This window comes from Dendropsophus ebraccatus, chromosome 1 (genome assembly GCF_027789765.1).
Source record: "Dendropsophus ebraccatus isolate aDenEbr1 chromosome 1, aDenEbr1.pat, whole genome shotgun sequence".
Classification (NCBI taxonomy): Eukaryota; Metazoa; Chordata; class Amphibia; order Anura; family Hylidae; genus Dendropsophus; species Dendropsophus ebraccatus.
The window spans coordinates 104,006,547-104,030,680 of NC_091454.1; positions in this window are offsets into that span (position 1 = coordinate 104,006,547).

Sequence of the window (24,134 nt, forward strand, 5' to 3'; positions counted from 1 at the left end):
ACAGGGTTGCCCCCTATCCCCTCTATTGTTCAATTTGGCGATGGAGCCTCTTGCTAGATATCTAATTTCTTCTGACTTTTTCTCAGGCATACGGGTTGGTTCCCAAATCATCAAAGTTACATGCTTTGCTGATGATACTTTAATATATTTAGATAACCCAGATCTACATGTTCCGGCAGTATTAGATGCCTTAAAATTTTTTGGTTCCTTCTCTGGGTATAGAATCAATATAGATAAAAGTCAACTTCTTTACCTAACTCCAAATAGGAGGTCTACTTCGGGTCCTGCGGGGGTCTCCATCGCTAAATCCTATATTACTTATCTTGGAATCCAGATTGGCAGAACTCCCTCCTCACTATATTCCCTGAACTATCGCGCTATAATTAAGAGAATAAAACAAGATCTCCAGAGATGGGAATCTCTACCATTGTCAATCCTAGGCCGTACCCACTTAATCAAAATGATGTGTTTTGGAAAACTGTTATATCCAATGCAAACAATACCCCTTTTTCTCAAACATTCTGACGTTTACCTACTCCAATCATATTTCACTAAATTTATTTGGCAATCAAAGAGACCTCGTATTGCCTATTCCACTCTCTGTCTCCCTACTTCTAAAGGTGGCGCTCAATGCCCAGATATTAGATTATATAATTTAGCCGCTCTCTTTCGCCATGCTAAAGATTGGATTATGGACACGTCATATTTCTCCAATATTTTAATTGAGAAAGCTTTAGAAGCACCTTGGCCTTTACCCACCCTGCTACATGCTAAATTACCAGAACTCCCCCCAGAAATTAAGAGAAGTGTTATCTTTAAAGACACCATTGCCACATGGAAGGCGATACGAAAATTATATGGTTTACCCTTTTGCCTATCGAAAAGATTTCCTCTGTGGCATTCACCACTTTACCCACCTGACTCAGACAAATTGGACTACTCGGAGTGGCAGAAAGCACATGTTTCTTCTGTTGGGGATCTGCTGGATACTAATTCCAGCACTTTCTTATCATGGGATATCGTCAGAACACGATTTAAATTGTCTTAATTTAATTTACCTCAATACGATTCTATAATTGAATTTCTTACTTCCAGAGTACGGGACATAGCAGAAGCAGAAAGTGATATGGAATTTGATAATCTATTCCCAACACCACCGGTTCATAATTCTTTATCACATTCATATGGAGAACTTAGATCACGCTCTCAAAAGAATTTATCTAGACAAATTCTTTTCAAAAAATGGTCCTCCGTAATTTTTTCAGAGGATCTGACCCAACAAATATTGAGAGGATCTCAACTAGTGCATTCTGCCACTCCTAATGTGGTTCTACGTGAAATACATTTCCGCTTTATACACAAGGCTATATATGCCTTTAATATTCCTTTTTCCAACTCCCACACTTCTCACATAAACAGTTGCCCGAAATGTTCACTTCCTAAAGCAGACTTGTTTCACTGTGCGTGGGCCTGCACGCGAGTACAGGAATTTTGGGACTCTGTGCGGCTCTCTCTTTTGTCCACTTGGGGCCATGCCATACCACTTCTCCCTCTTAGTTATCTTTTTCATTTTATTGATATAGACTCTACTACTCCCTCTCCTAAATTACTTACTTCTAAAGGAATTCATTTAACTCTATTAGTTTCCCTGAAATGTTTATTAAGACACTGGATACTGGATACTCTACCAGACATTTCTGAGGTAATCTCCGCTCTGAAGGAGATCTTTCATTGGGAACTTTTGGATGTATTGCGCACCAAAGAAAAATCAACAAAAACATTTATGTCCAAATGGACACAATTTCTAATTCATGATTTTACTATAGAAGAGATAGACTCTGTCATTAATCAATTTAAGGACACTGATTGGTATTGCATGGCCGCCCAAAAGGGAACTCTGGGAGCACTCCAAATATCTTAAGCTTTTCCCTTTCTCTGTTAAAGACAATTCTCTCCATTCTATTGGTAGCATATTTGAATATCTGACATCTATACCATGTTTTAAGGTAATATTTAAGGTAATGTTTTTCTGCTTGTGTTTTTGGTAAGACTATGTTGTATATATATGATAATATATCTTTTAAGGTTATTACAAAGGCTCATTGTATCTGTATGATATTGTAAACATACAATCCTTTGTTGCCTGTGAGCGACTTTCTTTTTGAATATGTAATGAATTTTCAATATGTATGTTCAAATATTACATAAGCCACTAATAAAATATTGTTTAAAAAAAAAAAAAAAAAAAAAGTACCCTGTCTGTAGAATGCATTGTTGTTATTGTTTTTTTTTTTTTTTTTTTTTTTTCAGACGTTTCTGCTAATATACAGGAACAATACCAAATGCCAATAATGATAAGTTGAATGCAGAGTTGTCAAAAATAATAGTTTACTCCCAGGCAACATCAAAGAAAATACTGTGTGAATACAGTTTGCTTGAAAAGTTTGTCAAATGTAACCTTTTTTTCTGAATTCTACAAGTAGTGTGACAATGCATGCATTTCTTCCTATACGGATTAGTGAGTTTAAAGAGTACACATTACTGACTTCAGTAGCAATTAATATATAGCTAGCATAGGTCAAACATTTATATACAAATCCTATGTTAGGAGAACAACTTTAGCTTGACCTGTTAAGATTATTTAGCAGATGTGCTATAATGTTTAATCTTTGACGTTTCATGCAAACTAAAGCCACTAGATGGCCTTGGTTTATACTGTATAAAACAACCAGCATCTCTTATAGCAGTAAGATCAGAATAGAACTCTTCTTTGTTAAATTATGCAAGAATTAAGAAAATGTTTGTATCACTATTATTACAGTACTCATGAAACATGTATTAAAAATGATACTATAAGTTCAAATAATTTTAACACAAAATTAGAACGAAAGACATGGCCACACATCTGCATGTTGTAAAACCAATTTACTGTTTCACAATGAAGTTGAAACAGCTAAAATAAGCTAGTGAGTATATATTTTGATTAAACTGTACAAGTCCATTAGCCACTTAACGGCCACCTAATTTAAGTGGGTCCCTAACATAGATGGTGTAGCACCAGACGGCAACCACCACTGCCAAAACACCAGTGCCTGAAAGGGGAGCAACTCAGTAATCTGTCAACCCCACTGCTACCTGACTAAGCCCCTGGCTCTAAACCACACCACCCAGCAGACAGACCTAGCACTGCAGCAACACTGGCAACCAGTGTTACTCCATTAATGGGTCAGAACTCGACTCAATGGGTCCGAATTCTGCCCATAGACATAGACCTGCAGCTATGGGCAGAATACCTATGTTTAGTTAATACCCTGACAAGTAGTGTTTATTTGTATTTTATGTTTGTATGTGAAGAATATATTTACCTTTTTGCTCTGAAAATACGGGAGAGGTGAAGCCCTGTTCTAAACTGTACGGGTATGTTCACACTGAGTAATTCAGGCCGAATTCAGTGTGACACTGCTTCGCTATGGGAGATTGTGCGCTCCTCTGCTGCCACCACTCTTTGCTTGTGACATGTCACGTATATAAGTGGAGAGCCACTAAAGCAGAGGAGCGTGCGCTCTACCATAGACAGGCTGTGGGACACTGAGAAAGGCCAGTCTTTGTGTTACTGTCTCTGACTGCTATTTAATCCTATTTACCCAGCTCTACAGAGCTAATCTCTGAATATCTATCTAATTGTATGTTTTATATTTTTCATTTTAGTTCTTTATTTTAGGTTTTAGCTTCTGGTGTACATTAATCCATTTATATACGTATTTTCCCTCAAATAAATGGCAATACATATCTTCTAGTAAGCCAGGCGCAGGGGGTAATGCTTGGGGTCATTGACATGATAGCCTTCTCTCCCATGCACTTCCTACGACCCTGTTGCTGGTTCATTGTTTGTCATTCCAATGAATACTTATGGTTATGGTATGCCAATCATTAAACCATTTACCAAACTTATTGATACAGATTATTCCCAACAGATAAGCTTCAAGTGGCCAGTGACTTATTGTAAAATATGTCCCACTTCTAATAATTCTGCACAGGTAATTCATTTTATTCATTGAGATATACATATATTGCAGTTGTACTCAAACAGTAAAGTTCAACAAGTTTTTTTTTTGCATATATTGAAGCATCAAAATACCTCCCACTGACTGTAGACTGCTATATGATAATTCCAACACTTGAGCTTGTTGCTTGTATTCAAATGTCATTAAATCTTTTCATCAGAAGCAGAACAACATTTACATTTTGGTTGTTAAATTATTACAAATCAGTGATACAAGCTGTGGGGCTGCAATAAAACGGTAAAATATGTAGTGGGTTCATACTAAATCTACTTTTCATTTGTAAATCTGAGCTCCAGGAGTTCTTTGTTCCTTTATACAAGTGCTTTGCTGTTTATCCTTAGAAACTAATTGACATTGCACAGGCCTAGTGACATAGTCCAGTGACATCTTTCATGGTGGAGGTGGAGGATCACATTTTCATATTGTTTCTATCTTGCCAAAGCTCGCAATTACAATTACTGTATGTACAACTAAGCAGCAGGGTCTACAGACCACAAACAGAACTTATGTTCTAAGAATATATTCATTCTATGTTAAATTATAAAACACATATTACTAATAAAAAAACAAATAATATAAGTGTTATTACAGGATTAATTTACAGGTACCTTGTCTTAAATTGCATAGACACTTTTCAGACCACTGGCGAAAACTTATGGTCAGTGCAGTGATTATATACTGTATATGACTCCATTGTGGTTAGCGGTATACAGTACTGTATATTCTGAGAACAAGCATTTTCTGATACTGCTAAGAATAATGATTATTTGATGTATACCCATTCAGTTTTCATAAACACAAAGATTTATTGTTTATCACTGATCTGTTTGTACAATAATCACTAGAATTACAAAGAATAACTAACATGCTAAGTAGTTTTTCTCCAAAAAACAAAACAAAAAGAGCTTCTTTCCCGACACTACTGCAGGTAGCATCCTTGTATGGCAGTGCTTCACCTCTTTATGAGCCTTCAATCATTACTTTTACCACTATCATGCATGGAAAAATATTTCCTGTGCTTACACAGTGTTCTCTACTGTATATTGAAGATGATTTTACTGTGTTAATTTTCTTGACTGTAGTGACAAGATCCTGCTCATTTCAACCTTTTGAACGTATGAAAATGACAAAAATCAGTTATGCGCTTATAAAACGACACATAAGGTGAACTTGTTCAGAAACATGGACAATTTAAAAAGGAGGTCAAGAACATCTAAATATATATTCAATATAAAATATATTTCTAATATAGCTTACAGCAAAACGGTATATACATGGGATTTTCCTACTTTCAATTGAAATTTCAGCTTCCCAAAAGACCAAAGTCTTTAAAAAGGTGTATAGAAGCAAATTTATAGCATACATATCATTTAATAATTTCCCTATAAATTAGATGTTTTCCACATAAAAAATATAGCTTAATATTGCTAAATATTGAGCTTCTTTATGCATTTATTTATACTTAGCTGTAATAGTATCTATGGGTCCTAATACTTAATCAGTGTCATTTGACTAAATTTTTCCTGTAATTTACTTATGGTCAGACTACTTCTTTAACCCCTTGACGTCAGCCATAAGGCTATATATGGTCCTACTGCTGATGTCGGGTGCCGTAGGAATTTGTATATAAGTTCCTGGTGTAATAGGATTTTAATGTGTACAGGGCTGCTCACACTGGAGCAGGGCTGGTTTTAGACTAAATGTGGCCCTGGGCAAAGTTAAAGATGGGGCCCCAGATGATAAAATACTGTAACAACAATTTAAGGTCCCCATACACTTTACACTTTTATCAATAGTACCTGCTGCTCATGATGGGTTCGGATTTTACACAGCCCGATATTCCGAATAAGTGAGCGCCGATCTGCTAGATCAGCTCTCGCTTACAAAGCCTATTACATGCCCCGATTATCATGCAGCAGCCATCATTACCAATGTCCATGCAGCCCTTACTGTATATAGTAAATAATAAAGCTATTACTTATCTGATCAAATTCCCCAGTGTCCTTGTGTGTGCGGCCTCCTGGTTACTGCAGCTGCAGCTCTCAATTCTGGTTCCATCTCTGAAGTCACAGGTCACTCAGCCAATAACTGGCCTCAGTGGTCACTGCCAGTGATTGGCTGAGTTGCCTGTCAGCTCAGACAGGCCGCTCTGAAGCTGCAGCGAGCAGGACCAGGACGCATACAGAGCACAAGAGAAGACCAGGAGCATAAACAGGTCATGTAAACTATTTTGGCAAAGGCTGCACGGACATCGCTAACCATGTCTGTGCAGCCCTTGCTACAAGATTATTGGGCCATGTAATAGGACCCTTAGTGACATCATACACTATTCATGGGAGCACTGGAGTCAATCACTGGTCTCAGTGGTCAGGTGCAGCAATTACATATGACTAATGAGACCAGAGAATGGCTGCAGCTCCTATGTACAGTCCATGGTGACTTCACCTGAACACTTCTGCTGGGGTCAGGGGAGTCAGCAGTGGCATTATATAATATACATACACACAAACAGCATACACATAGTAACACATCTATGAAAACACAATGCACAAATCCAGAACATCCAGTCCATACACTATACACATGGGCATGTAACACATACTACATTCAGTAAATACACTTACTACCTTTAGCAGATAGCTTGGTGTAGTGGTGCACACATACGTGGCATCAGCAGTAGGCTGTGATCCTCACACTGAAGTCTGCAGACTTCTCCCTCATCGTCCGGCCTCTGTGGGATCCTCTGATAGCAACAATAAGCTGTAGCCAGGCCTCCCTCCCAGATGCTAAAGGAAGCTGCCAGTGCGGGGGTCTATTACAGAGCCCTCCCCTCGTGGGAGAAAACGCCCTCCCCTCGTGGAAGAAAATGCTCTCCACTCTGTGACGTGGCTCCATTATAATCAATGGAGCCATGTCATAAGGGGGCGGGTTTTTTTTCCCACTGGGAAGGGCCGGCTAGCCTCTTGTGCTTCAGCCCAGGCCAGTGCTCAGTAATAGATCAGGTAGTAGACTCGGTAATAGAGCATGAGAACCGTGCCGCAGTTCAAAATAGCGCTGTTCTATTCATGTGCAACACTTACATGTTACATTTGCTTTAAGGTCAAGCACAGGATTTAAGTTGTTTTGAGGTCTGGGCCTTTGAAGCATCCTTCGTTCTGTCTTTTTAAGTGAATCTGATTTGCTGGTGTGCTTGGGATCATTGTCTTTTGGAAAATCACCCAATTTCAGCCAAGCTTTCGGTGTTTGGTAGATGGCCTCACATTTGACTCTAGAATACCTTGGTACACAGATGAGTTCATAGTCAATGACTGCAAGGTCCTGTGTCTTTAAAACAATCTCAAATTATCACCTGTCCACTACTGTGCTTGACATTTAGTATGAGGTATTTGTGCTGACCACTACACAGTGAACAGAGTCAGCTGATTCTGGCCCCACTCACTGTGTAGCATGGCACTGAAGAACTGAACAGCTTTATTTAGGTGGTCACATTCTCAAGGTCTCTGACCACAAAACCTAGGCTTTTTAAAGTGATTTTATTTATTTATTTTTTACTGATTAGAGACAGATACTGAACCATGTTTATCAGAGTCAGGCTGGAGACTAAAAGATTTTAAGAAATATTTATATGATAAATACAGTAGAATAGAAACTTTCTTAAAAAAAAAAAAACATTTTCAACATAACAATTATTAGGTCATTCTTTGATGACACATTTTAAGAGCTACTAAATCTGGCTTTTTATTTTTATTTTTAATAGTGCTTTTACATAGTTTACATTGTATGTGCTCACCTCATGAAGCTAAGAGTCCATGCCAAAGTCAGACATAGGCTTCATAACAAAATTGCAGATCTCCAATTATATGTAGATTTGTTTACTTATTTGGCAAAAACGTAATAAAGATTTCACAGACAATGTCTTAATATGCAGACACAACAACTAATTTTAATCAAATTCAACATATTTTCTATTGATTAAGAAGTATTTTTTGGTGTATTCAAAAAATATATACTTTATGTAGCGAATGTAAGTAATAAATCAATGGTTTTAAATCTAACTCTCTATTCTGAAACTACTGTATAATGTGAATGACAGTTGTTCGCCACTTTCATTTTATTGACTAGAATAAGCTTTGTTTTTAAATAATTTAAAATCTCCTTCACATCTGAGTTTGTTTCATCTTGGTCTCTTCTTATACACCACTTTCTACACAGGCAATGTTTCAATTACTTACAAGGGGCATTCTAAGGGGCTAATGATAGCCCCTAAACCACCCTTCTGGCATAGCATATTCTGCCGTAGGCCCTCCAAAGCATTGCTAACTCTACAGGGACACCTCTCCCCCAGGCCAGCTAAGCTTTTGCCCTGGATCTTTTGTGTAGCTTCTATTGTCAGAAAGTAAATTAATGAAATTCACCATCTATTGTGTACAAGATCTGAAAATATCACTACCGTTTCCCACAAATATAGTAATACAATTTATAGTATTTAGTTCCCAGTTTATTAAACATCAGACTGTATAGTAGGGTAAGAGATAGCCTGTTAGGCACTTTTACAAGGCTAATTACAAACCTGACACAGTTACACATAAAGGTTTTGTCTTCATTTGGCAGCTGGATTTTCCTATGTAACTATGGTAGTGTACATATTTGACTGTAGTATTAGTATTATCAATTAACACTGACCTGCTTAGGTTAAGGATTTTATATTTCTACAAATGCTACTGTACACATAAACGAAATTAACACATTCTAAGAAATATATGTAGCACAAATGTGCAAAATTGATAATTCACATGGAAAAGTAATGTAATGGAAAAGATAAAGCCAAGGTGGTGAAAAGTCATTGAGACTTAAACGCACCCGGAAAATGTAGGAAGCTGAATACACTCCATGTACACTTCACATGCATACATGGAGGTATTAGATTGGGTAAGAAGTCGAAAGCTGCCAATAAACATAAGCCGCATCATATAATATGAAAGTAGCAAATTCTTTTACTCCTTATACCCCCATCTCTATGGATGGTTTGCTAAATAAAGTATTAAAGGGGTTGTCAGGGATTTTTCAATAAACTAGCACTGCATTGGATGTGGGTGCTGTATGTTTTATTTACTTTCATTTTTTATTTAGAGTGCTTATTGTGTTGTTTTTGTTTTTTACTTCTTATGATGTCACACTCCCTGTCTGTTTCATGTTCCTTTCAGTGAGTCATCAGGTGGGTGAGGCATGCATCCACATTGATTTAGCCCCACCCCTATAGGAGGAGCTAACATCTAAGCCCAGTAGAATCTGCAGCAGTAAGGGCAGCATGACATGGAGGAGAGCAGGAGCTGATAGTTATTTTGCTTTCTAATGTTGGAGTCCAGGGATTAGAGCTACATGTATGTCTCTCGATGTCTGCATGGATTTTCTCACACTCTGTACAGCACTGCAATATTGTTATTGGTGTACTGTGAAGATCTACAGTGGCCGGATGCTACTTCCCCTCATGTCAGTCCCCATTCAATTTATTTATTGCTGAGGTCAAAAAAGCAGAGGATGCTCAGGGACGCAGAGGGGAGAAAAAGTTGGAGGAAACAACTAAGAGAAAGGGACAGATTACAAATGATTCTCTATACTAATAAGTAAAATTGCTCGATCAACCTCTTTAATATTTTTATTTTTTATTTTTTATTATTGTGCTCCTTGCAGCTATGTGTTACTTGTATTAGCTATACTCGATGTGCTGCTCTACATTCTAGTATTACTCTTTTTTTTAAGAGTAAGATATAGACCCGCACAGCATGCTATTGTAGCTTTAGGACACTGTAGCTTAGTGCTCTTTTGGGATTGCTGGACTCAGTAGTGTGGGCAGGTGTCTTTATCTAGGTGGGGTGCTCAGCTATAATGAATATAAGTATACAGTTCAAGAAAAAAAAGAAAAGAAGCGTCACTCACCAACTTTTACATGACAATTTCAGTGCTTGTTTATTTTATTCATCCATGTCGACAAAGCATGGTTTAGCAGGTAAGACGCAGACAATGAGTGATGATAACAGGTGACAGTTGTTTCGCTTTACTAATCTTCTCCAGACCATGTTTACAAATTTAAAATGACATATTTGATATTCAAACAATTGCAAATTAAAATATTTCTTGTTTTGCATATATTTTTAAAAAATTTTATGCGGTCTCTCTTCTAACTACATATCTAATAAATACCAGAAGGGGTGTATTTTACTAAATGGGCTAACCTCTTGGGTGTGTTTTTTGTTCTGACAGTTGCCAACTGCCTTTACAACCTTGAGATTGGGCTGAGAATTTATTCCAGTAAAATTCCTTTCATATTAGGCCTTGAGATTGGGCTGAGAATTTATTCCAGTGAAATTCATTTCATATTAGGCCTAGCTATGTATCCAGTTACTAGATTAGGGTCACATTAGAGTTATTTCTTAACTCAAAATAACCAGAAAGATATATTTGGCATCTATTTCCAGACTTGACTTAGGAGGGAAGTGTTTTTAGAAAAAAAAAATGAACTTAAGAAGAAGTTGGGGAAAAAATCAAAAGCAACATGAGAAAATAATACTTTACTGAAAGAGTAGTAGATGCTTGGAGCAAACTTCCAGCAGATATGGTTGGTCAATCTCAATAACAGAATTTAAACATGCCTGGGATAAATTTATATCTATCTTCAGATAATAAAAAGTAAAATACTAAGGGCAGACTAAATGGATCAAGTGGTCTTTTTCTGCTAACAATCTTCTATGTTTTTATGTCTCTTCAGTGATAGCCGTTCAGCCAATCACCTGCCGCAACGCTGTTTCACTTCATTCAGTAAGTGTGCTGTCACTGTCAAGTCAAGAGAAGTGGGGGCGGGATCCCAAAACATCACAGGAGGACCCTGGGGAATGGGGTAAGATAATAATAATAGCAAGTATATATGTATATTTTTTACATGGCCCAAGTACACCACTAAAATAAACAAACAATAAATAAATGTAAAAAAAAAATCTTTAGAAATAATTAGTGTAAAAATTAAGAAAGCATATGGAAGTATTTAATGACATTAGTACAATATATATAAATATACAGCAATATAAAATGGCAATTTCTTTACATTCTCTTGCATTTTTGTACACAAACCTTTTAATTTCATTTTGCCACTTCAATGATTGCATAAAATAATAAGAAAAGCTAGCGCCTGAAATAATCACACATACTAGATTTTAAAAATGTGGATGAAGACCCAATCAGGCTGAGTTGTTGAGGGGTTAAACAACTCTGAGGTATTGTTCCAAAAAAAAAAAAAAAACTTAATATTTTTTGTTCTACGTATAACATATTAGTCAATTATCTGCAAAAGGAGCTATGACCCACAATAGTCAAACATCTATTATCATATAAGCCATATAGTAAGTCAAATAATAAAACTATCATGATAAAATGTGTTAGTATAAAAGTTTTGCTTTTCATAATACACTTTCTTTCATTCCAACCGTAATTACAACAATAATTATTTGACTGAAATACTAACTCTTATTGACTGTTGGTAAAATAAAGGTTACATTGGTGAAATAGACCAATTAAATAAAAGTACAAAGCATCGGGGCAAGAGCATTATTAGTGCCAACTACATAAAAACTTTTCTCTCAATCTGCACTGACATAAGGTTCTGTTTCAATGGTAAATACACACAATTCATGACCATGAACTAGTGCAATCTGAGACAAGAAAAGGATGGTCCCAGAGGAAGAACTAGATCAGAGACTATCCATACTTTCTGAATATATTTTTCTTTTAGAAAAGACATTAAGTATTATGAAGGTTTGAAAGGATATACTATCTTGTAGTATCTTCTACTACATCAAACAGAATTTTTTATTATCTAAGCAGAAAGTCAGTAACAAGCTATGCCCAGGACTCTCACCTTGCTGAAATTCTTGCATTATCTGATGTTGAACTAAACCTCTAAATGTACATAGGTCTTTGCAGAGGTATATAAAGGAAGAGACAGAGAGACATTATCAGAGAGAGTGAGAGGTATATTGTTTATTGTAACATAGAATGAAAATTAAACTGATATAAAACTTTAAAAAAATTATAAATGAAATGCACACTAAAATGTCTGTTCCTGTTTGTCTATGAGATAGATCTGTTAATACAAAGAATAGAACAATACCTATCATTAGAAATAACTTTTTAAACATTATGAGGCTATCTCAGTGCTCAGACCCCCAGTAATCAGGGGCTATAGCCAGGGAGAGAGTATGGCGGCTGTGCCATCCACTCCCCAGCCCCTTACTAAGTCAAACAAGGTAGCCTCATAGACTTACATTGTCAGAATTAGCCGATCAGGAGATACAGCCACACAGTGAATAACATGGCTGCTTTCCTCTCTCCCCGGCTATATCTCCTGATTGAAGTGCGTCTCCGCAGTGAGACTCAATAAGATAACTTTTGACATGCCTGATGACAAAATTTTTGTTATTGATAGTGACTCTTTCTTGATTATAAAATCTCAGATGTTGAATTTTCATACCTTTCGCTTACTGTATAATCTTTACTCTCATCTAATCTTGAGCTTGACCTCTGGTGTGCTCGGCGTCACCTTCACCCCCTTGTAAAGTTGCCACTTTTGCATAGAAAACCTTTCCTGCTCTGGACAGTTCCTGTCTCGGCCAGAGATGTCAGCAGAGAGCACTGAAAACAAAACAACATTTCCTGCAGTAGCTAATAATTATGGGAAGACTTGAGATTTTTTAAATAGAACTAAATTACAAATTTATATAACTTTCTGACACCAGTTGATTTGAAAGAAAAAGATTTTCCCTTGATAACACCTTTAAATCTTCTGACCAAGCCAGTGTGGCTTTTTAGCATATGCTGCTCCTTCCTGGCACATAGCACCTGGGGTAAATTATTTTAAACGAGACTTCTGAGAAGATGACCCATCCATGAGGGGGGTTAAGGTTTATTTATGACATGGAGTTTTCTCCACTACCTGCCTCGCCACAACAACAAATGAAGGTCTTTAAGAAAATAGCATCTCCAGCCTTGCATTTGCAGACAGCGATTATCAGCTGAACTATTAAAAATTATTTTTAATATGCTTATCAGTTTTATTTTGAGACTGCATTTTTATTACATATCACAACAAAAACATCTAAATCATTAAATGAAAGTCCCTTCATGCTACAGTAATTCTGAGTTTTAAAATATCTTGCTTTAAGCTTAGACTAAAATAAGTAACCATGTCACTGTGTAAATAACCTTTCATATAAATATTTACCAGCTTTATCGACAAACATTCTATTTCTAAAAAGATGAAGCTCTGGAGGTGTACAAACATTTCTCTGCATATATTCTCAGTCTTCAATTGCCTTAAACAAACAATTGTTCTTTAGAACTGGATGATATGGAATAAGATCTTCGCCTATTCAGGCGGAGGAGGCAGCATCAACCAGAGTTCAATCATGAATATGATAAACCAAATATCAGCCATCTGCTAGATCATAAGAGCATATGTTAAAAGAGAGAGAACACACTGTAACCCCAGCATGCCAGGCATATATCCCAGCACAAGAGCATAAACTGGAGAGTATTGATTCCTCCAGTAGAACAGAGGTTAAGCAAGGCTTTTCCTTAATTATTGTCAGAGTTTTACATAAAGTCTGCTTCATCAACTGGATAAATATTTGACTGCTATTCAGTAAATTGCATTAGTTTACTTTAACTGTATGCTCAGTCTTATTCAGGCATCATACATTAGGCAATGTAGTGTGTAATGCATCTCCACAGGTGATCAGTGCTATTCTCCGTATGAGGTAAATTAAAACTCATATTTTAAAAATTAAACATTCTTGCACTTTATGATTTCAATATTTAATTATAAAATGTGTCAGAGCCTAATCTCTGACTGAGTCAGGCATGAAATTAATCAAAAAAGAAAGAAGTTTAGCTATCCTTTACTGTGAAGAAAATATGATTTGTTATTCCATCTCTTGATTCTGACATCACACACATTTTGCGCAAAAAGGCTTTAATGAGAACAAAGTCAAACAATTCAGCTGTAGTTGCTGACTCAGAAGATCAATGCAATTAACAAAACAAATGGGTAATTGGGAATAATGGGCAATTGGAATACTGCCAACGGCATTCTGGGGAATATGTAAGTCATGTTTAAAGATGCAGACAAGGTTTTTGACCCCCTGGTTAAGCAGATGTTAACATGATAGTAAGTTAAGTTTACAACATGCTGTTTTCAGATCATCTGATGGTACAGATCTTTTGATGTTGGTAACTGCAGTTTGTTTTTTGTTTTTTTTTTACTGTTGATTAAAATGAATGTGGATTCTTAAAAAGTAAATATTAATTGTAATAAATTATTTTGGGTAAGTTGCTACAATGTATCTTTTTTATAGTCATACATCAAAGATTTAGACTTGTAAAGGTGAACAATGTGACTGACAACTGTATCCTGTGGGCTAAACTGTTTGATGCTTTGTTTAAAAGCTCTTAGAGGTCAACCAGCAAATAAGGACATCACAAAGAAAACAGAAATGTGGTTTCTGATACATTTTTTATGCTGGGTAGTTTGTGTTAACACTGGCATTTATATAATTCGTTTTTTCAGCTTGTTGCAAGACGTTAAAAGGATTTTTTCAGGACTTCAATGCTGATCATTTATTACCAATGTTTGATTGCTAGTAGACATAAGCGAATTTACAGTAATAGCGAAGCAAAGCTCTTCATTATCTCAGCAATCTGCTTATCAGCCTGCTACCTTTGAACTCACTGCCACTCCATGCTGCTCCTCCCCAGGTGCTGAGAAAAGCTGGATCCAGGCTTGGGAAACTTCTTCCAGTTCCCAGGACTGGATCCAGCTTTTCCCAGCACCTAAGGAGAAACGGCATGGAGTGGCAGTGAGTTAAAAGGCAGCAGGCTGATAAGCAGATTGCAGAGATAATGAAGAGTTTTGCTTCGCTATTACTGTAAATTCGCTCATCTCTAATTGTTAGGTCAGATTTCCAGTCCCCTCAGTGATTTGTTGAGTTTAAGTACTATGGAACAAAGGATTTCAGCTGCACCTGGTGCTACAGCTGACTGCAGATTAGTTTGATTCAACTCAAATGAACAGAGCTGAAGAACCTGGCAAAGCTACAACTGTATGTATAGCCCCTTAACGACATCGGGCGTAAACTTACGCCGTCGCGCCCTGGTACTTGGCGCATCAGGGCGTAAATTTACGCCCGATGTTTCCCCGATCGCTGCGTGTTCGCACACAGCGATCGGGGAAGATGGCCTGCTATAAATCATAGCAGGCCATCATAGCTTCTCGGCACGGGGGGTGGTTAACACCCCCCGTGCTTACGATCGCCGCTATAGGCTGATCAATTCAGATCAGCCAATAGCGGCGATCGGAACCTTTCCGGGTCATCGGTGACTCGATGACCCGGAAAAAAATGGCGGTCGGTGCTGTCCGAAGACGGCACCGACCGCCATTACTGTAAAAAGTAATGGTGGTCACCGTGCCAGCGGCCCGATCGAGCCGGTGGCACGGCGATCAGAGTCCCACAAAATAATAAATACCTGCCCTGGACCCCTCAGCTAGGTAGCGGAGGGGTCCAGAGCAGGTATTTGTACATTACTCACCTGTCCCGGGGTCCTGATCGGCGTCTTCCGGGTTCGCGGCGTCCTCCGTCATTCCGTTCGGTCTTCGGGTCTTTCCGGCGGTCCCCGTCGTCTTCTTTCGGCTATTTTCGGCTCCAGCCTCGTCATTTTCCGGATTTTGCGCTCTGCTGCCCTCTAGCGGCTGATATGTGTAATACACTTATCAGCAGCTACAGGGATGTTCAGAATGTAGAAAAAGTATTTTTTTTTTCCAATTTTTTTTTTTTCTATTTTCCGCACCCTATCGCCGCTGAGTGTTGATCAGCATTGCACGAAAGTGCGCTGCTAATCAGCAACTCCTCCTTTTTGGCGTAGGGTGTTTTTTTTCTATATCCTACTGCCACGGTCTGCTGATAAGTGCCGCGCATAAGTGCAGCATTTATCAGCAACTCCTTTGTTGGCGTAGGTTTTTTTTTTATACTTACTGTAAAAAAAACACGTAAAAAACACTACATTACACCACACTACATTGAATAAAGTTTGAGACTACACCACTACATACCCCATATAACAATCCCCGTATAAAGATGGCCCCCAGGGTGTTTTCGGCGTCAGAGGGATACGTTATTATTGCCTCCGACACCGAAACAGCCAGTGAGGATGAATGGGGGGATCCTTCTTTCCTCCATTCATCCTCATCATCCTCATCATCCAGTGACATGTCTGGGGGGTAGCGTAGCGTACGATGCCCCCCAGACACGTCTTTTCCGCCAGTACCGTCCCAATAAGAGATCACGGTATGGTGTGAAATTCTCCAAACTCTGTGAGCGTACCTCAGGGTGCACTTACAGATTTAGGGTACGTGCACACTGCGGAATGGCGAAGGATAACCCTTCGTGCATTCCGCAGCTGGCACCCGCCGGCGGACTGATGCGGGCGCATGTCTCTACCCGTGTCATAGACTCCATTCTATGCATGGGCGGAATCCGTCGTCCATCCAAAGAATGAATACGTTGGACGGAGAGCGGAATCCGCCCGTGCATAGAATGGAGTCTATGACACGTGTGGAGATGTGAGCCTGCATCACTCCGCCGGTGGGTGCCAACTGCGGAATGCACGAAGGGTTATCTGTCGCGATTCCGCAGTGTGCATGTACCCTTAGAGTGTATATAGGAAGGGACACCCGAATCCAGCCCCCAGATGCCCCCCCCCATCCTCGGAACGAGTGGAAAGATCGTCCGGGAACTGATCTTCCCACTGCTGGATAAAGGTTACCACCTGTATCTACTGTAGCTTGCGGCACGATCCAAACATATCAGAAGCAGTAATAGAGCCCTAATATTTAGCAGCCATGGAGCGGACCCAGCGCTTCTGGATATAAAGGACCCCGTATCGCACCAGGACAACATTTTCCAGGTGACGTCCCCCACACTGGAGAAAGGGAGACCCCAGAAGAAGTGCAGAGTGTGGGGTAACAGGGGGATCAGGAAGGACACCATTTTCCAGTGTGACACCTGTCCTGATCACCCCAGCCTCTGCATACTGGATCGCTCCAAGGCGCACCACACGTCATTGGGGTTCTACATTATCTAAATTCTGTCCCTTATTCCTATTTCAGGGGTCACGTTGATCCAGGGATTATTCTGATCGCCATTATGGAGTCGGGAAGGAATTTTTCCCCTGTGATGAGGCTACTGTCGTCTGCCTCACGAGGGTTTTTTGCCTTCCTCTGGATCAACACAGATTGAGTTTGATGGACACCTGTCATTTTCAACCTTATAAACTAATAATTGGCCTAATACCCCCAAATAAATTAATAATGGTCCCTTTTCCCCAGCTAAATAGGTATGGCCGCCATTCCCATTAGAGGATGCCATGATGCAATTACAAAGCCTCTGTGCGGCCAGGACAGTAGAAACCCCCCACAAGTGACCCCATTCTGGAAACTACACCACATAAGGAATCTAACAAGGGGGGCAGCGGGGATATGGCCCCCTGGTGACGGCCACATTTGGGACGTGAAAATGAAAAAAAAATTATTTTTTATTTTCTCGGCACATGTTCTACGTAAGTGACTGTCACCAGTGGGGTCCATATCCTCACTGCACCCCTTGTTAGATTCCTTATGGGGTGTAGTTTCCAGAATGGGGTCACTTGTCGGGGGTTTCTACTGACCTGGCAGCACAGGAGCTTTGTAATTGCGACATGGCCTCCATCCTCCATTCCAGCCTCTAAATGGCGCTCTGTCCCTTTGGTGGCTTGCCCTGTGCCCATATGGCACATTATGCCCACATATGGGGTATTTTCGTACTCAGGGGAAACTGCCCTACACGTTTTGTGTTCATTTTCTTTTTTAACCCCTTGTGGAAATGGAAAAAATCAAGGCTAGACCAACATTTAGTGTAATTTTTGTAAAATTTTTACTCTAAATCATTAATCTTGTCATGATTTTTTCATTTTCACAAGGGGCTAAAAGATAAAAAAAAAACAATAAATGTGTAGAGCAATTTCCCCTGAGTACGGAAATACCCCACATGTGGACATAAAGCGCCATGCGGGTGCAGGTTAAGCCTCCGAAGGGAAGGAGCGCCATTTCGTTTTTGAAGGCTGGATTTGGATGGAATGGATTTCGAGGGGCCATGTTGCATTCAAAAGGCCTCTGTGTTGCCAAGACAGTTGAAACCCCCCACAAGTGACCCCATTATGGAAACTACACCCCTCAAGGAATGTAACAAGTGGTGTAGTGAGCATATGGACCCCACTGGTGACGGGCACAAATGTGGAACAATGTGGCGTGAAAATGAAATATTACATTTTTTACACTATAATGTTGGTTTAGCCTTGAATTTATCATTTTCACAAGGGGTTAAAAGAGAAAAAAACACACAATATGTGTAGAGCAATTTCCCCCGAGTCCGTAAATACCCCACATGTGGACATAAAGCGCCATGTGGGCACAGGGCAAGCCTCCGAAGGGAAGGAGAGCCATTTGGATTTTGGAGGTTGGATTTGGCTAGAATGGATGATGAACGCCATGTCGCATTTACAGAGCCCTCGTGCTGCCAAAACACTGGAAACCCCCCACAAGTGACCCCATTCTGGAAACTGCACCCCTCAAGGAATCTAACAAGGGGTGCAGTGAGGATATGGACCCCTTGATGACGGGCACATTTGTGCCATGAAGGTGAAAAAATTAAATTTTTTACTTTTACGTCACATTGTTCCACATTTGTGCCCGTCACCAGTGGGGTCCATATGCTCACTGTGCCCCTTGTTAGATTCCTTGAGGGGTGTAGTTTCCAGAATGGCGTCACTTGTGGGGGGTTTCCAGTGTCTTGGCAGCACAAGGGCTCTGTAAATGCGACATGGCCCTTGAAATCCTTTCCAGTGAAATTCAGCTTCCAAAAGCCAATTGGCGCTCCTTCCCTTTGGAGGCTCGTCCTGCGCCCCCTTGGCACTTTATCGACACATGTGGGGTATTTTCGTACTCGGGAGAAACTGCGCTACACATTTTGTGTCTTTTTTTTCCTCTTATCCCTTTAAGAAAATGAAAAATTGAAGGCCAGAACAACGTTTTAGTGTAAAAAATAAATTTTTCTTTTTTCACGCCATATTGTTCAGAAAATCTGTGAAGCACCTGTGGGGTCCAAATGCTCACCGCACCCCTCGTTACATTCCTTGAGGGGTGTAGTTTTCTAAATGGTGTCCCTTTAGGGGTGTTTTTTAGGTTTTGGCACCCCAGAGCCTCTGCCAACCTGAAGTGGTACAGTCAGAAATGACCAAATATAATGGAGGCGTTGAAATTCACTAGGCGCTCCTTTGTATCTGAGGCTTGTGGTTGCGTCAAATAGCGCAATAGGGCCACATATGGGGTATTTCTATAAACTGCAGAAACGGGGCAATAATTATTGGGGTGCATTTCTCTGGTAATAGGTTTATAATTATGAAAAATATTGGATTACAATAAAATCTCTGCACAGAAAATTTAAATTTTCAAATTTCTTACACACTTAGCTTTTATTTCTGTGACTCCCCTAAAGGGTTAAAACACTTTCTGGATATGCTTTTGCAGATTGTGGGGGGTGCAGTTTCTGAAATGGGGTGCTTTGTGGGGCTTTCTAACATACAGGCCCCTCAAATACACTTTAAACCTGAACAGGTCCCTAAAAATATCTGATTTTGAAATTTTACAGAAAATTTGGAAATTTGCTGCTAATGTTTTAAGCTTCCTATTGTCTAAAAAAAATGAAAGATCGTTTAATTAATGCCGCCAACATAAAGTAGACATGTTGCTAATGCTATTTAATATATAATTTATGTGGTAAAACCACTTTCTGTATACGCAAAAAAGTTTCAAAGTTGGAAAAATTCAGTTTTTCACATTTTTTCACATTATTTGGTTTTTTTTCATAAAGATTTGTTATGAGTATCGACTCCAATTTACCAGAAATGTAAAGTACAATATGTCACGAGAAAACAGTCTCAGAATCAGCCAGATAGGTAAAAGCATCCCGAAGTTATTAATGAATAAAGTGACACTGGTCATATTCATAAAATTTGTCTCTGTCATTAAGGCCATTTCAGGCTCTTTCCTTAAGGGGATAGTGCTGTTTCTAGGTAAACAACTTTTAAATCCTGGAAGGCCCCTTTCCATTTATTAGGATAATTGTTCCAATAAAAAAGCAAACATGTATACAATAACAGTGCTGTTCCTTTATAAGGTTGGTGTTATCTCCAATTGTAAAAAATCACATAGAACAACAAGATACTTGCCCCAATTATGACTAGCAGCATTTTATCTAAAATGTATGTAGGAACAGTTTTCTTTCTAAGCCTTTCTAAGGTTCCAGCTGTGAAAAATCTGGGGAGGGGGTTATTGTAGGATTTGTGTACTGCACCAAAAATAAATATTTTAAATTATTATCATTATTTTTGTTAGACATGGTTAATCTCACCATTAGTGTCTATGACTAGAGTATGTCAAACATTTTTAAACCTGTAGATTTGAGTGTGCAAAAATAGAAAATGACTTTAAACCAAAAATGAGAATATATTTTATTTAAAATATTTAGTAAATTTTCATTGCAAATATAAAAAATTATTTCCCTGATAAAACAGGCAGCCTGTCAGCCTTCCTGTCATAATGACTATGACTATGTTCACACAATGTCCAAAAAAGGAAAAAGGCGTCCACTTTTTGTGTTTAAAAAGACATCCTTTATTGCATTATTTCAATGACTTGACTAAAATGCATTAAAGTCTATAGAATAACGGACGTCTTTTTCACACATTGTATTGAATAACGGACGTCTTTTGAGGAAAAGACGTGCTTTATTCCATACACTTCAATGCATTTTAGTCAAGCCAATTAAAATGATGCAATAACGGACATCTTTCAAAACACAGAAAGCTGACACTTTGTTCCTTTTTTGGACGTTGTGTGAACACAGCTTATTGTTAATATCTTTCCTGGACTAGACACACTGTATCTGACCCATGCAACCCATGAATATACAGTTTATTTTAAGAACGTTTTTTGGCCTATATATTTGCTAGCACCCCCTATACTTCCCCACCCTCCGGTATGCACTGCCACCAAGAGTCTGAGTACTCATCCAGCCCTTTTTCTAGGAATGATCTTGTCAGAGTGCCAACCAACCCTATCCTAATCCTCTGCTGTATATAATCCTTTACATATCCTATGTGGGAAAAATGCTATTTCACTCATATGTGTTTTGATTTGAGATGAGTTTATATTTTCCTAGTTAAAACAATGACAGAGAATCACAGTGAAGCCATTGAAAAATTGCACTGACTTCCTAACCCTTTAATGACACAGCCCAAAATGGCCTAAATGATCATGCAAATTTTAATTTTTGCTTTTTCCCCTTCGCTTTCTAAGAGCTATAGTACTTTTATTTTTTCATTTACAGGGCCATATAAGGGCTTGTTTTTACAGGAATAAATGTACTTTGTAATGATTCCTTTTAATCCACCACAAAATGCCTGACAGAACCCCAAAAATATAATTTATGAGGTGCAATTGGAAAAAAAACTTTAACTTTAGGGTATTCTCATGTCTCTGTAATGCACTTTACAGTAAAACTGACTAGATACCTTTACTCTATAGGTCATTCCAAACACAACATTTTACAATTTTTTAACAGAGGAACATTTATATTTGAAGATAATTACGATTAACATTGCCCTATTGTGATTTCTATAACAATTTGATTTCAACCTATGGGGATCTTGCACCATGATCTCTAGTTTATATTGGTATCATATTTGTGTAGCTGGGGCTTTTTGATCACTTGTTTTCCCAATATATAACGAAACAAAAAATCATCAATCCTGGTGTTTTTTTCCCTCTTTTTATTTATGCTATTCACCGTGCGGGAACAAAAATATTATATCTTAATACATTTTTTTTATCTTAATATATTTTTTAAAACTTTTATGATTTTTTATTTTTTACAATTTTTATGTCCCCCTATGGGACTATTACCTACAATTATTAGAAGAGCGTCTCCTCTCACTTACACTTAAATGCTGAGATTGCAGTGTTTAAGGGGTTAACTGCATGCTCACAAAAAAGGCAGTCATTTGATTTTCAAACCATCGCCTGGTCCCAGTCATTGGTGCCAGTTTCTCAATCTGAATTTCGGCCCACTCTATGCACTAGAGGTGGGTCCAGCACTCCCCAGTGCACCAATATCCCCTCCCCTGGCAGACGCGCCACCATCAGATTTGAGTCTGGCCCACCTCCAGTGCAAAGAACAAGCCGAATGGCTGATTCGATAAAAAAAAGGCAAAGATTGCAGGAACCAGGCAGTAGTTTGAAAAATGGACTGCACACCGATATCTATTCGCCAACACTGACCAGGTGGCATACAAAAATTAGTTTCAATAAGCAAAGTTGTTATAACCCCTTAATGGCCCATGACATATATTTACATCATGGCCTTACTAGGGGTGTTCAGAGAGGGGCCACCTTGTGACCCTGCTCTGAACCGCCATGCTCCCAGCTATTGGCCCGCGCCTGCTAATTAGATAACTGAATGCAGCTGTCAAAACTGACAGCTGAATTTAAATGCCTTCAAAAGCCCATCGGTGGTGGTATAATAGACAGATCTTTCCCGTGATGTGATCGCGGAGGAGCAATTTGTTTTTCTGCTCGAAACGGACCTCAGTGTCACAATGACGCTGATCCCGGCTTGGCACTCCATTGCTCTGGGCTCCAGTAGATCTCATGGATCAAAGCATATTTGGTATTGCCGCCTGTGTAATCACCGCAAAAGCAAAAATTGCCTCTATCCTTGAGGGGTTGATGTAAACTGCAAGCATACTTTATTTCACATCCACTGTCAATTTATCTTTTGAAAATTGTAGCGATAGTGACACTTTAATACTACTATAAAAAACAACAACATATTCTGACCCCTGTAACTTTTTATTTTATTTTTCAGGCTAGGTTCCCACACAGTATTTTTGCTCAGTATTTTGGTCACTATTTTGCAACCAAAATCAGGAGTGGATTGAAAGCACAGAAAGGCAACAGTGTTCACACACTGTTGAAACTGAGTGGATGGTCGCAATTTAATGGCGAATAATGGCCAAAATAATGCTCGTTGTTTCAAAATAATTATTTGCTATTAAATGGCGGTCATCCACCCAATTTCAACAGTGTGTAAATACAGCCTTTCTGTGAATCAATCAACTCCTGTTTTTGGTTGCAAAAAAAATGACCAAAATACTGAGCAAAAATACTGTGTGGGAACATAACCTAAGTCTGTAAAACTATGTGGTCATAAACTATGAATTTAATTTTAATAGGTAGCAATATAGGATGCGAGATAACAAAAAGAAAAATAGTAAAAGGAATTAATACAATTTTTATCTTGGGGAATCTTTGTATAGTTTTAAAATGTTTTTATTTACTTTTTATTTTTATTAGTTTTATTAACTATAGCACAATGTCATGTCAGTCAGGTCTTCAGAAGGCTTATGGATGTGATGACAACAGATCTTAAAGGGGAACTCCAGGTAGAGGTAAAAAAAAATGTACCTTCTGCAGAAGCATATAGTATTACTTACCTATCTATCCCAGTTTTAAAACTACCAAAAATCCATTTGCTTTGGGGCTCTTTGTTCTGTATTGTGTGGCTGCATTTCCCAGTTAAGCAGTTGTACATAGTACTACAGGTTCCACAATGCATTGCTTTCCCACAGCTGTTCATCACAGTCCTCCACCCTGCCCAAAGCTGTTGCAGAACACATTGCAGTTTCATTGTGTTACTGAATAATTTGCAGTACTTTATGATTTCATTGTGGTCCCACCCACACAGCACGCTGTATTCTCTACCTGTAACGCCAATATTGGAATAAAGTAAAGAACCTTTTTTTTTTTTTCATTTTCATCTCTACACACATATTGTGATCAAGCATCTTTTATCTTTGAAGTTGAGCCCCACAATA